This window comes from Ursus americanus, chromosome 26 (genome assembly GCF_024610735.1).
Source record: "Ursus americanus isolate L20-20 chromosome 26, mUrsAme1.1.p, whole genome shotgun sequence".
In the NCBI taxonomy this organism is placed as follows: domain Eukaryota; kingdom Metazoa; phylum Chordata; class Mammalia; order Carnivora; family Ursidae; genus Ursus; species Ursus americanus.
In genome coordinates, this window is record NC_142152.1 from 33,794,603 (window position 1) to 33,809,959 (window position 15,357).

A 15,357-nucleotide genomic window follows, 5' to 3' on the forward strand; every position below is an offset into this window, starting at 1 on the left:
ATCAGGTCGGGGAGAGCAGAGAGGTGACTGATACCAATACAGCCTTTCCTTGTTCTCTACCATAGCTGACAAGTCTCCTCTCTCACCCTTTTTCGAGACTGGTGTCAAAGAGTGCTTTATGTGGTGGAGATGCACAGAGTTCATGAAGATTCGAAATGAGGTGTCTGCAAAACAAGTTTGTCCCAAGCCATTTTCTAATACTTCAGATAAAAATTTGAGTCATTTTCACTTTTTCCCCCTCACCTTTGTACTTAGTCCCTCACCAAGGCCTGCTAACTTTCTTCTCTTTCATATCCCCTGGGTTTGATTCTGCTGTTTTATTTCTTTGGTCATCACCATAAGATTTGTTGTACTTGAAATTCTCCAACTCAGTTACAAAAGGTGACCAGAAACTGTTGTTACTCTGAAATGGAATGGCTCAGAGTCCTGTGAGGAACACTCCCAGGCACTAGCAGAATATAGCAGCATTTGCATCAGCATTTATATTAGTTTGGGCAATGAAGAACCCAGAGACTTCTTTCAGTCGGCCTGCTACCAAGACCATCTCCCACCTATCGCCCAAGCCCTCATGCAGGACATTCCATGCATCCAGAAGTAAAAGCAAGCATTCCTGAAGACTGGCCAAGGGAAGTAGTTATAGTAATAAAGAGAAAGAGGAGATTGGGTATTGAAATTATCCATGGGGAATTTCAATGTACACATGCTTTCTCAGTTTTGTACATTTCCCTCAGCCCCTTTCTGCTTCTTGCTAGTTGTTCAAATAGCTCTAGCTCTGCATGTTATTCAGGGGATGCCAAAGGTGGCAGTCATGAGAACATGCCCTACAGACCTCTTTTTATTTTTTTTAAGATTTTATTTATTTATTTGAGAGAGAGAGCACAAGCGGGGGGAGTGGCAGAGGGACAAGCAGACTCCCCACTGATGTAGGGCTCGATCCCCGGACCCTCAGATCATGACCTGAGCCGAAGTCAGACGCTTAACTGACTGAGCCACTCGGGTGCCCTCCTTGCAGACCTCTTTTTACAAGGAACATAATTCACCCAGGACCCCAGCTGCTGCACTCTGAAAGTTCTCACTGTGCTTATAAACAGCATACCTCCCATCGGCTGCTCCCCCCGGTGACTGCATGCAGCGGGATACTAAGGCAGATATTCCTGGGAAACATCTGTAGGGTGGCTTGGGCTCAAGGACTCCTTCAGCAGCTTTGTCGAACATTCTTTAGGGTGCACTACATTCTAGAATGCTTCCACCCAACCTTCTGTCCCTCTTACTTCACTCAGGGTTGGACTCAATCCTCTCCCAGCCATTCTGGCTCTCGATTTCCTTTTACATAAGTGTTTCCTCTAATAAAATCCTTACATGCTTAATCTCATCTTGGTGTGTGCTTTTTGGAGGACCCAGACTAGTGCTAAATTCAGCTCTTAGGCACAGTAAGTCTTTAAATGTAAAAAGAGATAAATCTTGATTTATATCCACAATATAAGATTTTAACTGGAAATGAGAAAATTAAAATTAACTCACAGCTACCCTTATGTTGAGGCCTGCTGGATTATATACTGAGAGTTAATATGTATGTTCTTGACGTATTTGATTTTTATAACGTTTGCTAAAGTTCTTCTACAGAACGAGAAGAATGTTTCTAATACAACTATCACTTTGTTCTTTCTCAGATTTTTCCTAAGAATTCTGATTTCTTTCTAATATAAAAGGTTTGCAAAACAAAAAAGAGATTCTCTTTTTTTTTGAATTTACATCTGTTTGAGTTTTGAGAAGGACTTCAGGATGAAAAGATCATGCATATCGTCCCTGCTCTCATCTGAGCAGACCAGATTCCTCTTAGATCATGTCAAATCTGGATTATTATTTTTTTAAATGTCTGACACTTTACTCATCCCCAAAAGGACTGAGTCGTGTTAGGGTCCTATCTTTGGTGACCAGATCACAAGGTCTCCTGATTTGTAGGGAGTGCTTTGTGGTGGATAATTTTTTTCAGATTATTTGTCACAGAAGAAATAGTATAAGTATATTCTGAATGTAAAAACGCATCCATACATTCCTTATTCTTAATTTGTTTTTCCACCTTTTGATAACCAGAAAGGTAGTATAGGTGGACAAGGATGGTGGTATCAACATGAAAGCATGAAAATTATTTATTTAGCTCTATTTAAGCAGAAATCAAATGTTTGTGACTTAGTTTTTGTCACTCCAAATATTCTTCCTAACTTTGTATTTGAGAATTATATGGTTATATTTACGTGACGCAACAATTCTGTACCTTGCCCCTTGACCGCGGCGGTTAGGTTAGTACTTGACAAAAGCCAGAACAATCAAGATGTTGCCTGGATTTTTCAGACTGTCACTGGGTGAGAAATGTTCTAACCTCCCGAACATGACAGCCTATCCCCAGGTGTTCCCTGCCTCCCTACCCCAACCCCGGTGTGGGCAAATATGTCTGCATCAGAGAGAAGAGAGCAGCACATGTTTTTGGGTGTCCAGTTATCTCCCAAGCCAGACCACGTCTGTTGTTCTGAGGTTGTTAAGAAGTGAGATGAATATGGGTTGCCCGAGTGGCTCAGTCGGTTAAGCCTCTGACTCTTGATTTCAGCTCAGGTGGTGATCTCAGGCTCGTGAGTCAGGCTCCGTGCTCAGCAGGGAGTCTGCTGGAGATTCTCTCTCTCCCTCTCCCTCTGACCCACCCCCATGCTCTCTTGCTCTCTCTCGAAAATAAAAAATAATTATATATATATATATTTTTTAAAGTGAGATGAAGTTGTCCTTTCATCTATACCCTCCCTACCTTGGCCTCTGAAACTTATCTTGTATTATTGGTCATAAATGCAATCTCTTTCCTTAGAGTTCCATGAGTAAACATAGTTAGTAAAGTAGTTAAAAAACTTGCTCTCGGGGCGCCTGGGTGGCACAGTGGGTAAGCGTCTGCCTTCAGCTCAGGGCGTGATCCCGGCGTTGTGGGATCGAGCCCCACATCAGGCTCCTCCGCTATGAGCCTGCTTCTTCCTCTCCCACTCCCCCTGCTTGTGTTCCCTCTCTCGCTGGCTGTCTCTATCTCTGTCGAATAAATAAATAAAATCTTAAAAAAAAAAAAACTTGCTCTCGAGTCCTTTGACATTTTTCCCCACTAAAAATGGAGTCTCTGTCTCTCCCTTTTAAATCTGGGCTGGCCTTGATGACATGTTTGTAATCAATAAAACAAAGCAGAAGTGACATTGCGACACTGGAAGTTAGGCCACATCTGCCTGTTTTGTGTGTGTGTGTGTGTGTGTGTGTGTGTGTGCTTTTTTTTTTTTTCAGATTTATTTATTTGAGAGAGAGACAGAGAGAGAGAACAACAAGCAGGAGGGGGAGAGGGAGAGGGAGAGAGGATCTCAGCCGACTCTGTGCTGAGCACAGAGCCTGACGCTGGGCTCGATCTCCTGACCCTGAGATCATGACTTGAGCCAAAACCAACAGTTGGACACTTAATTGACTAAACCACCCAGGCGCCCCTCCTTGGTTTTCTCGGGATGCTTTCTGTGCCGCCAGGTAAGAAGTTCAACTCCCCTGCTAGGCCACATGTGGCTGCTCCGGTGGACAGTTTTGGCTGAGCTCCCAGGTGACAGGCAGTATCCATGGCCCACAGCCTGGTGAATGCTTCATTTTAAACAACCCTGACCCTGCTGAGTTCTTGGAGCACGGCAGCACAACCCTCTCTGACTGCAACCGCATGACAACCTGCAAATGAGAACTGCCCAGCCAAACCCTTCCCCAATTCCTGACCTATAAAAATGAGCGCAAGATAACATGGCTACTTTAAAACCACAGACTGTTGAGGTCATTTGTTACATAGCAATAGTAGCCAGGACCTATGTTTGCGTGGGTAATTCGTTCTAACCTCAAAGAGATGCTGTCATTCATTTTCCAACGGTGGAATAGATGGGATCTAAATAGTTTTGTATTTCAAAAAACTTTTCTTCTGATATGTTCCTGACCTTTCATGGAACTCTGAACTAGATGCGATGACCGGATGAACGGATTTTTGAGCACGGTCTAGATCTCTAACAGCTGACTCTGGTTCCAAAATTTAATTTGGGAAATCTAGATCAGATCTTGTTAAATCAACCTTACAGGGACTGTACGGATGTTTTGCAATACTGAAATTCTGTAGTTTTGCTTTTTGTTTTTTGTGTTCTCGCTCTCTCTCTTTTTTTTTTTTTAACATAGGTGACCTTGACATTTTTGTTTTATTAAACTGAACTTTTACTTATTTTATTTCTATCTAAAGTTGGATCAAAGGAGAAAAAAATGAAGGGGGGAGATGATGATAAAAAGTAGGGGCAGGACCTTCTTTCTATCAGTGACGATAGGAACAGTGTGTTTTCTCTAAGAGGCAGTTAAAGGTCAGTGTTACTTTCTCAGGCTTTCTGCAGGACTGATTAAAACTGAGAACGTGGGCTCGCCAGATTAGTGTGGGAAAGGAGAGAACTGAAGCATAGCTGAAGCTGAGGCGTATCCCAGAAAGCAGAGCCTGAGACAAAGACCTAAGAAGGGGAGTGTGAGCCCCTGGAGAAAAGCAAGCAAGAGGGGTACGAGGCAGAGAAGGAGGAACCAATGCTGGGAGATGGTCCCAAACAGCGCCACCGGGGTTCAATGAGTCTTTGGTTCCACAGAACCATTAATCTGCAGGGAGAAGGGGGAAGCATTTATCCCTAGCTCCCGTGTCCCTCAGCCAAAAGTTTGCCCCAGGGACGCCTGGGTGGCTCAGTTAGTTAAGCGTCTGCTTTCGACTCAGGTCATGATCCAAGGGTCCTGGGATTGAGTCCCCCTTCGGGCTCCCTGCTCAGTGGGGAGCCTGCTTCTCCCTCTGCCTCTGCTGCCGCTCCCTCTGCTTGTGATAAATAAAATCTTAAAAAAAAAAAGAGAGAGAGAGAGAGAGAGAGTTTGCCCCAGGCAGCCTTATACTCCCGCACTTCTGGGTTCTGCATGATTGGACATGGAGCAGTTTCTCCCAGCACCCCACACTCCAGCACCGGAGAAGCCCTGGGGAGGGAAGGGAGAAGCACGGCTGTGGGGAGGCCATCAGGTCACACCTGTGTGAATCCAGTCTCTATCACAAAGATCTAACATTCATGTTATTAGAGACCCAAAAGGAGGGTAAAAAGAAGAGAGGCCTGAAAAAGTACTCAGGGAAACAGTGACTGAAAACTGCCCCCAATCTACAAAATACGTAAATCTACAGACTCAGGAGGCTGAGTCCACTCCAAACAGGGTAAACCTAAAGAAATCACACCATTTACATGATAGTCAAGTTTCTGAAAAACCACAAAGTCTTGAAAGCAGGGAGAGAGAAACACCGCCTTAAGGAAAAGAATGACATTTGAATGACAGCAAACACACACACAGGGCAGCCACTTAAAAAGCTATACAAAGAGACACACTTCAACCACTACAGAGAAATCTATTTTGATTTACCTTGATAAAAAATACTCAAGAAACCCCACAGAATAGCAGGAAAAAGAAACAGAGAACTGAGCACAAAAAATGAAATAGCAGACTTAAGCCCCAGCACATCAAAAATTATAAAATATAAATGGTCTAAATACACCAATTAAAAGATAGAGATTGGCAGAGTGGGCTAAAAACAGCCCCACCACAGCCCCGCCATATGTATTTACAAGAATCTCCCTTTATTTTTTTAAAGATTTTATTTATTTATTTTTGTGAGAGTGAGAGAGCAAGCACAAGCGGGGGGGGGGGGGGAGGGAGGGAGGGAGAAGCAGGCTCCCCACTGAGCAGGGAGCCCGATGTGACACTTGATCCCAGGACCTGAGGATCATGACCTGAGCAGAAGACCAGGTCTCTCCTTTCCCACACTAATCTTAACCAACTGAGCCACCCAGGTGCCCAAGAACCTCCCTTTAAGTATAACCAAGTAGACGGCTCAGTAGTAAAAGGAGAGAAAAAACATTTATCGTGCAAACAATCAAAAGAAAGCTGCAGTGGCTACAGATCAGAAAGAGACAACTCAGATCAAAGAAAATTTCCAGAGGCAGAGAGTGACTTGATATCGTAATTAAAGGGTCAGTCCATCAACAAGACGTCGGAATCCTAAATGCGTCTGATGCAAACAACAGCGCTTCTGAATGTGTGGCTAAAACTGAAAGGAGAAAGAAACAACGCTCGGATTAGGGCTGGAGACTTCAACACCCCTCTTGAAATTGATAGAACAACTGGACAGGAGATCAGCAAGGCTGTAGAAGGATTCAACAACACCATCAGCCAGGATCCAACTGACATTTATAGAATTTCACCCCATAAAGCACAATAAACTTTCTTTTCAAGTGCCCACAAAATATACCTACGTAGACCATATCCTAGGCCCTAAAACAAACCTCAGTAAATGTAAAAGGATATAAATCATAGGACATGTTCTGCAATGACAATGGACTCAAGCTAGAAACTGATAGCAAAAGAGAACAGGTATGTCTCCAGCAAACAGAGACTAGGCAACACATTTATAAATAACTCATGTATTAAAGAGGAAGTCTCAAGGGAAATTTAAGAAATTGAACTGAAGGACAATAAAAATACATAGTTTTAGCAACAATAAAAAGGAACTGAATGAAAATTAAAATGCAAATTTTAATAGCATGTTACAATTCGTAGGCCACACCTAAGGCAGAGTGGAGGGGAAATTTATAGTTACACATAGGTTAGAAAAGCGGAAAATTCTCAGATCAATCATCTAACCTCTCACCTCAAGACCCAGTAAAAGAAGAACAAAATAAAATCCACAGCATGTAGGAAAGAGGAAGGAATAGAGATTAGAGCAGAAATCAATGAAATTGAAAACAAAAATAATAGAGAAAAATCAATGAAAAAATGAGCTGATTTTTTGAAAAGATCAATAAAGTCGACAAACCTCTGAAAAGACTGACAAAGGCGGGGGGGGGAGACACAAATGATCAATATTGGGAATGAAATGGGATATCATTACAGACCTTGTGGGCATCAGAAGGGTAGGAAGGGAGTACTATGAACAACTCTATATACATAAATCTGGTAACTTAGATGAAATAGACCAATTCCGTGAAAAACACAAACTACCACAACTTACTCAGTATGAAATAGATCATTTGAATAGCTCTATGATTGTTGACCCTATGCATATGTAATTAAAAATCACCCTCAAAAGAAATCTTCAGGCCCAGATGGTTTCACTGGAAACTTCCTGTCAAGGTCCTTAACTTAATCACATCTTTTGTCATTTAAGGTAATATTACTCTTTTGTCATCTAAGGGGATATTCATGGGTTCTGGGGATTAGGTTATGATCATATCTTGTTGGGGGCCACTATTCAGCCTACTACATATAGCCACAGTAATCAAGATTGTGTGGTGAAGGGATAGACAAAGAGGTTAATCAGAATATAGATGCAGAATGTCCACAATAGCTAAATCGTGGAAGGAGCCGAGATGCCCTTCAACAGATGACTGGATTAAGAAGTTGTGGTCCATATATACAATGGAATATTACTCAGCAATCAGAAAGAATGAGTTCTCAACATTTGCTACAACATGGACGGCACTGGAGGAGATAATGCTTAGTGAAATAAGTCAAGCAGAGAAAGACAACTATCATATGATTTCTCTCATCTATGGAACATAAGAACTAGAATGATCAGTAGGGGAAGAAAGGGATAAAGAAAGGGGGGGTAATCAGAAGGGGGAATGAAACATGAGAGACTATGGACTATGAGAAACAAACTGAGGGCTACAGAGGGGAGGGGGGTGGGGGAATGGGATAGACCGGTGATGGGTAGTAAGGAGGGCACATATTGCATGGTGCACTGGGTGTTATACACAACTAATGAATCATCGAGCCTTACATCGAAAACCGGGGATGTACTGTATGGTGACTAACATAATATAATAAAAAATCATTATTAATAAAAAAAAAAAAAAAAAAAAAAAAAGAATATAGATGCAGAAAATGGACCCACACAAACATGCCCAACTGATTTTTTTTAATGCAAAAATAATTCAATGGAGGCAAGATAGCCTTTTCAACAAATGGTGCTGGAGCATTAGAGCATCCACAGGCAAAAAACAAACAAACAACAACAACAAAAAAAACCCGAAAAAAAAACCCTTTGATCTCATTTTCACACCTTACAAAAAATTAACTAAAAATGGATCTTGTCCTTAAATGTAAAATGTAAAGCTCTAAAACTTTTAGCAAAAAACATATGAGAAATTTCTTGGGAATGAGGAGAAGGAAAAAAATTCTTGGACTCGACACCAAAAACACAATCTGTAAGAGGAAAAAAAAAAATCAATAAATAGGACTTCATCAAAATTAGAAACTTCCTCTGTGACAGATCCTGGATGAAGAGTTAAGGTACAGACTGGGAGAATTTATTTGGAAACCACAATATCAGACAAAAGATTTTTTCTAAAATATATCAAGAACACTCAAAACAGCAAGAAAACAAAACAAAACAAAGCAAAACAAAAAACCCCCCAAACTGCACAATCCAATTAGAAAATGACCGAAGATATGAGCAGGCATTTCACCAAAGAGGATGCACAGATGGGAAATACATAGGAGATGTTCACCATCTTTAGCCATTAAGGAAATGCACATTAAATCTATGATGAGATGTCTCTATACGCTTAATGGCTAAGATGAAAAAGTAGTGACAATACCAAATCTTGGTAAGGATGCAGAGAAAGTGGACCACCTGTACATTACTTCTGGAAAGCAGCTCGCTATTTTCTTAAAAAACAAAAACTAATTATGACCCAGGGATTGCACTCCTGGACATTTGTAAAGAACTTTGAAAACTTACATTCACATGAAAATCTGTACACAGTATTTCTAGCAATTTCTTCGTAATAGCCCCAAACTGGAAAGAACCCTGATATTTTTTTATGGATGAATGGTTAACCAAACTATGGTCCATCCATACCATGGAACAGCGTTCACCAATAAAAAGCAATGCAACCACCTGTATGAATAGCCAGAGAACTAATGCTGAGTGAAAAAAGGCAATCTATAAGACTGCCTACTCTAGGATCTCATTTATAGAACATTCTAGAAATGATAAAATGATTGAAATGGGAAACAGATTAATAGTTGCCAGGGGTTAAGGAGGTGGGTGGGTGGAGCTGGAGGGAAAGAGCAACAGCAGGGATCCCCGTGGTGGTGGAAACGTTGTGTATCTTGACTGTATCCATGTTAGTATCCTGATGGTAATATTGTACTATATATAGCTTGCAAGTTATTTCCTTGGAGGAAAGTGGGTTCAAAGTTACAAGGGATCCCCCTGTATTATTTCTTACAACTACATGTAAATCTATAATTATCTCAAAATAAAAAATTTAATAAATAAAAATGTGAATATGAAGCCAACAACCAGTGTAACCACCCTATAAAGTTGGCTAATATGCTGTTTTTTATCATCTGTGTGACATTCTCAGCCATCATTCTTCAAGCATTGCCCTCGCCCTCTTATCAACTCCCCTTGGGGGACTCCGATTGTCTCCTACTGTCTTTTCTAAATCTACCTTCTCTTCCGTATTTTCCGTCATTTTGTCTCTCCAATCTGACATTCTTTGCTTTTTCACTGGACTACTTAGTTAGAACAACCTGGGACCCAGTTAACGCTCTCTTTTCCTGAAGATACCTTCAAACTTGTTTCTTAAACTTAGCTTGCACAGCTGTTTCATAGCCTGTGCCTGATAACCTCAATGCCTGACGGCTTTGTGGGTCTCTTTCTGTTTGTTTTTCTGCTTTCTCTTGCTCAGAGAGTCTGATTTTGGGGGGTTTCCTGATATTCTTTGGCCATAGTTTGGGCACTATATTAGAAATTATTTGTAGGGACGCCTGGGTGGCCCAGTTGGTTGAGCATCTGACTCTTAGTTTCAACTCAGGTCACGATCTCAGGGTCTTTTTTTTTTTTTTTTTGTAAAGATTTTTATTTATTTATTTGACAGAGATAGAGACAGCCAGCGAGAGAGGGAACACAAGCAGGGGGAGTGGGAGAGGAAGAAGCAGGCTCACGGCAGAGGAGCCTGATGTGGGGCTCGATCCCATAATGCCGGGATCACGCCTTGAGCCGAAGGCAGACGCTTAACCGCTGTGCCACCCAGGCGCCCCACGATCTCAGGGTCTTAAGATCGAGCCCCACATCAGGCTCTCTGCTTAGTGTGGAGTTTGCTTGAGATTCTCTCTCCCTTGCCCTCCTGCTCTCTCTCTCTCTACCAGATAAATAAAATCTTTTAAAAAATTATTTGGAGGTAGAACTTGAGGCCAAGAATGGGGGCACTTTACTTCAAAGAAGAGTTGCTTTTGCCTCTGTCAGCTTCCTCAGTTACTACCAATTAAGACTCACCTTAAAGCAAGTTTAAGGCTTGAGATACCCGTGTCAAACCAGGTGACTTGAAAACTGGCTATAATTTTGTGAGGGCTGTTCTACTTCCAGCCATCCTGTCCAACGAGACTTCCTCCTAATGTCCTGGGCTTTGATTCCATCCTTCTCTCCTGAGGAATTGGTTTCTCTTCACTTTTCGCTGTATAATTTCTTACCGTATTATCATTGGTTGTGCTATTAAGATTTTTTAAAATGTTTACTCGCCAATTTTAGTTGTTTTCACCCTATAAATTCGTTTTCTGTGCTAGGATAATATATGGTATCTTTTTTTAATTAATAGATACAAAATTCTTAGTAGCTACCAGGGTCTACGTAGTTAAACGACGTGATCTGGAGAAACAATGCACCATTGAAACCTCATTCGATAAGATCTGGAAATATTACAATTTGTTGTCACGGATTCAATCATCTTTGAATCCAGAATATAATAGTCCTTTCTGAAGCACTTTTTTAAAGCTTCTGCTATTAAAACAAATAAATATGAGCAACTATGAAAGAGCAGACAATTTTAAAGCAGTTGACGTCCTAGAAACACATCTGAAAGTGGTGTAACAAGGGTAATGTATTAGTTTCCTAGAGCTGCCATAACAAATAACTACAAACTGGGTTAGAACAGGAATCCATCTCTTACGGTTCTGGAAGCCAGAAGTCCAAAATCAAGGTGTCAGCAGAGTGGGGCTCCTTCCAGAGGCTCTAGGAGAGAGAAGGATCTGTTTCTTGCCTTTCCTAGCTTCCAGGGGCTGCACCGCCCCTGATCTCTCCCACCTTGTGCATGTTGCTTTCTACTCTTCTTTTCTGCATGTATCAAATCTCCCTCTGCTTCCTCTTACAGACACTTGTGATGGCCTTTAAGTCTCATTCAGAGAATCCAGGATCATCTCCCCATCTCAAAATCCTTAACTTAATTACATCTGCAAGGTAACATTCACAGGTTCGAGGGATTAGGACACGGCTATATCTTTTTAAGGAACGCCACAGAGCCCACTACAGGTGATATGATGTAAAATAAAGTTAGGTATAGCTCTTCTTGTGATAACATCTTGTTAAGATGGATAATAGACAGTAGAAAATTCATTTGAATATTGTTTGATCATTCTTTCTGCCTGGCTAAACGGAAAGTCTTAAAAAGTCTCTCTTTCTCTATTTCTCTCTCTTTCTCTATAAAAACACACACACACATACATAGTTTCTCTCTCTAATAATAATATAGAAAACACGTAATATATTAAATAGTCATAAAGGGTTTGAAGCATCTCAGAGAAAAGGAACTAGATTAGAAAGACCTGGTATTTACATCACTAATACACATTGTTTACTTGAATCTAATTTACTTAAATTCTTACCAGCAGTGTTTTCATCATATTGAAACCATTAGAGTCTTGGTGTACTCCACTATCCCAATTATTTAAAAGAACAGAATATCTGAAAATGAAACGTAAAGTTTTCATGTAACTACAGATACTTTTCAAGTTCCAGACAACTGTTGATAAAAAGCATTCAGGTGATATCATCACGTAACCAAGCAAGTGATGTTGAACCCTGAGAAAAAGTCATAATCGGACTACATTCAACGCCAACTAAAGAGGAGAAAGTTCGACACACAAATTTTTACTGTGAGGATATCTTTTGGACGGTTTATAATGAAAAAGGTGAATCATTCTTTTTTTTAGGAGAAAGGATGTTAAGGGCTAAACATTAGCAGACTGTAAGATCAAATAGAATGCTGATTAACTGGAATCTGAATGCTAACATTAACTGCTAAGATTACATAGAATCCTGTCTCTATAAACACCATTTTATAAATACGATTTGTTAAAATATCGACATGTCTTTCAGCAGTCTAAATTGTACAGGCACATTATGCAAACACCAACTCGCTCACCTACCTAAGTGAGAAACCCAGTAAAAATATACAGAACAAATGTATTCAAACGTTGTCATCCTTTTAGTAACATGTCTATGAATGATAGGAATTTACATTCAGCAACTCTTTGCATATTTGAAAATTTTCATATGTAGTTTAATATAAACATCTTTAAATATTAAATTTTATTCATTTAGTTTTGAAGATTTTATTCATTTATTTTGGAAAAGAGAGAGAGAGTGTGTGTGTGAGCAGGGGGAGGAGCAGAAGGAGAGGGAGAGAACCTCAAGCAGACTCCCCGCTGAGTGAAAAGCCTGACTTCAGTGCTTGGTCTCACCACCCTGAGATCATGACCTGAGCAGAAACCAAGAGTTGGGCACTTAACCGACTGAGCCACACAGGCGCCCCTAAATATTAAATTTTAAATTGAATTTTTTAAAAAATCGAAGTACAATTGACACATAATTAGTTTCGGGTGTACAATACGGTGATTCGACAAGTGTATATGTTATGCTCCGCTCACCACGAGTATGCCCACCATCCGTCATCACGCAAAACTATTACAATGTCATTGACTCTCTCCTTATGCTGTACCTTTTATCCCCATGATTTACTCCATAGCTGGAAACCTGTACCTTCCATATTTGATTTTAAATTTTGCATCCGGAAAGGTTATCTGAAAAGACTGTAGCTTCTGAAGAGGAATGTAAATTATATGTAAAGCATGGCGTTCCTCCTAAGATGATTGTACTTCAGCTTCTCTGGGGGATATGACGGCTCATGGGATAACTCTGTATTTAAAGGGGTTTTCCCAGTTTCATATACTATATGTCTTCTGCTACAAAAATGGTATCTTATTTTACGGTTCCATCAAATAGCATAATAAGGGGCACCCTTAAGAATAAAAATAAATGCAAGTACAGCTGTTTACAGTGGGATTGAACCCCAGAAATCATGAAATCCAAGCCTCTCATTTTAGTGATGAGAAAAATAAGTTTGAGAATTAGGACTTGCCCAAGGTTCTCATTGCTGGTAAGAGAGAAGATGAAGCTTGAAGCTTGAAGGTGGCCTGTAGACCCGGAATTCAATGTTCTTTCTACCGTGGGAAACCACTCATCAAAAAGATGTGTAACTTTCCTTCTTCGAATAGCAAATACAATGCCTCTAAAGAAGCCCTTTTATTAAGAGCATACTAATACATTGAGGAGTGTTAAGTATATTCTCTACTTGTTATTTTTTTATTTTTAAAACAATTTATTTGAGAGAGAAAGAGAGAACACGAGCGGGAGGGGCAGAGGGAGAGGGAGAGAGAATCTCAAGCAGGCTCTGCACTGGGCACAGAGCCCGACATAGGGCTGGATCTTGTGACCCTGAGATCGGGAACTGAGCTGAAACTAAGAGTCGGGGGCTTATCTGATTAAGCCACCCGGGCGCCCCCGTTACTTTGTTTGAAACCATGGCTTACTATTGCCTGTTAACAGGATTTATAGAGGGAATGTCGAATCTTTATTTTAAATTTTAAAGAAAGTTTGTATTGCCCCACCATACGGTTTAGCAACAGATTTACTTTTTAAATTTGTTTTTATTTATTTTTTTTGTGGGAGGGGGAGGCGCAAAGGGAGAGTGAGAATTTTGAGCAGACCCTATGCCCAGCACAGAGTCCGATGCAGGGCTCAAACTCATGACCCTGCGATCATGACCTGAGCTGAAATCAAGAGTCAGGCACTTAACCAACCAAGCCACCCAGGCACTCCCAGATTTACTTTTTTTTAACAGAATATTGACCTGATATAACAGTTTCACTACCAACTAGGTGTTTAATGTTGGGATTCTACTGGTACTAGATAATTTTAAAGCTCAAACCTCTCAAATAGTCCTGAAGAATACAGGATAAAATTGAAAAAGGTAATCATAGGATTACAACCATGGTACTTGGATATCCTTTATCTTCTGTCTTTTTTTTTTTTAACTTCTAGACCTTGATTTCTCTATAAAAGGGAGGGAAAGGAACAAAATAAAATGGCACAGTTGAAGAAATACGGAACGCTTCAGGGATTTTCATGTCATCCTTGCACGGGGGGCACGTTAATCTTCTCTGTATCCTTCCAATTTTAGTACACGTGCTGCCAAAGCGAGCACTATCTTCTTCTTCTTCTTTTTTTTTAAAGATTTTATTTATTTATTTGAAAGAAAGAGAGAGCGAGCGAGCAGTGGGGAGGGGCAAATTAGAGGGAGAAGCAGACTCCCCACTGAGCAGCGAGCCCAATGTGGGGCTCGATCCCAGGATCCTGGGATCAGGACCTGAGCCAAAGGCAGATGTTTAACCAACTGAACCCCCCAGACGCCCTCCTCCATCTTTTTAATGGAGACTGGCAACTAGCAAAACGTTCACAAGACATTTTGCATGACATGATCAGGGCTGCTTTGGGTCAAACTGCAAAGTGTCTTATTCTTTATACTTTTCTCATCTTCCACCTTCCCTAAGTGTCTCCTTCTAAGACCCGGACTGATCCATCCTCCTATCAATCCAGTTACCAAAAAAGAGAGAGGGATTACATGTGCACTATGCTTTCCGCACACAAACAAATAAAGCTGCATGGAAATTGGGTACGTTATCTCTGAAATGCTAGCAATGATTGCTCCAGAACTGGGTACCCATTCAGAGCAGGTTGACGACCCTCCTGTATAACATAGATTGACAGAGAAACTTGAATGCCCATGCCATCCTCAGAACTTTTTTTGTAAGCAGTTAGCCAAAATGTATATATACTAAAATTCCAATTTTATACTCATTTCAAAAGGATTTCCATCCCCAAGTGCTTTGGCCCTACGTGGCTCTGTATACTGTTCTCTGTTGCGTGCCTCTCTGAGCCAGGTGAAGACGTTTCTCATTGGAGTGGTCATCCTTCAATGTCCTCCACCAGCTCCTGACCCAGAAGTTCAACATTATCTTTTTGAATTTAGGAGTGGGCTTTTTGAAACTTCATAATGGAACTGACTTCTTGAGCTTTTAAACATCAAATAATAGTACCAACATTGAAAGAGTGTTGGCTCTTTTTGATAA

The 15,357-nt window shown here is 40.7% G+C and overlaps 1 non-coding gene across 1 annotated transcript; it reads right to left on the reverse strand.

The window, feature by feature from the left end:
• Positions 1-14,325: 14,325 nt before the first annotated feature.
• LOC123799085 (U6 spliceosomal RNA) lies at positions 14,326-14,432 on the reverse strand. Its single transcript, XR_006781502.1, has one exon. It is a non-coding gene; the product is annotated as a U6 spliceosomal RNA (small nuclear RNA).
• Between the last annotated feature and the right edge of the window lie 925 nt (positions 14,433-15,357).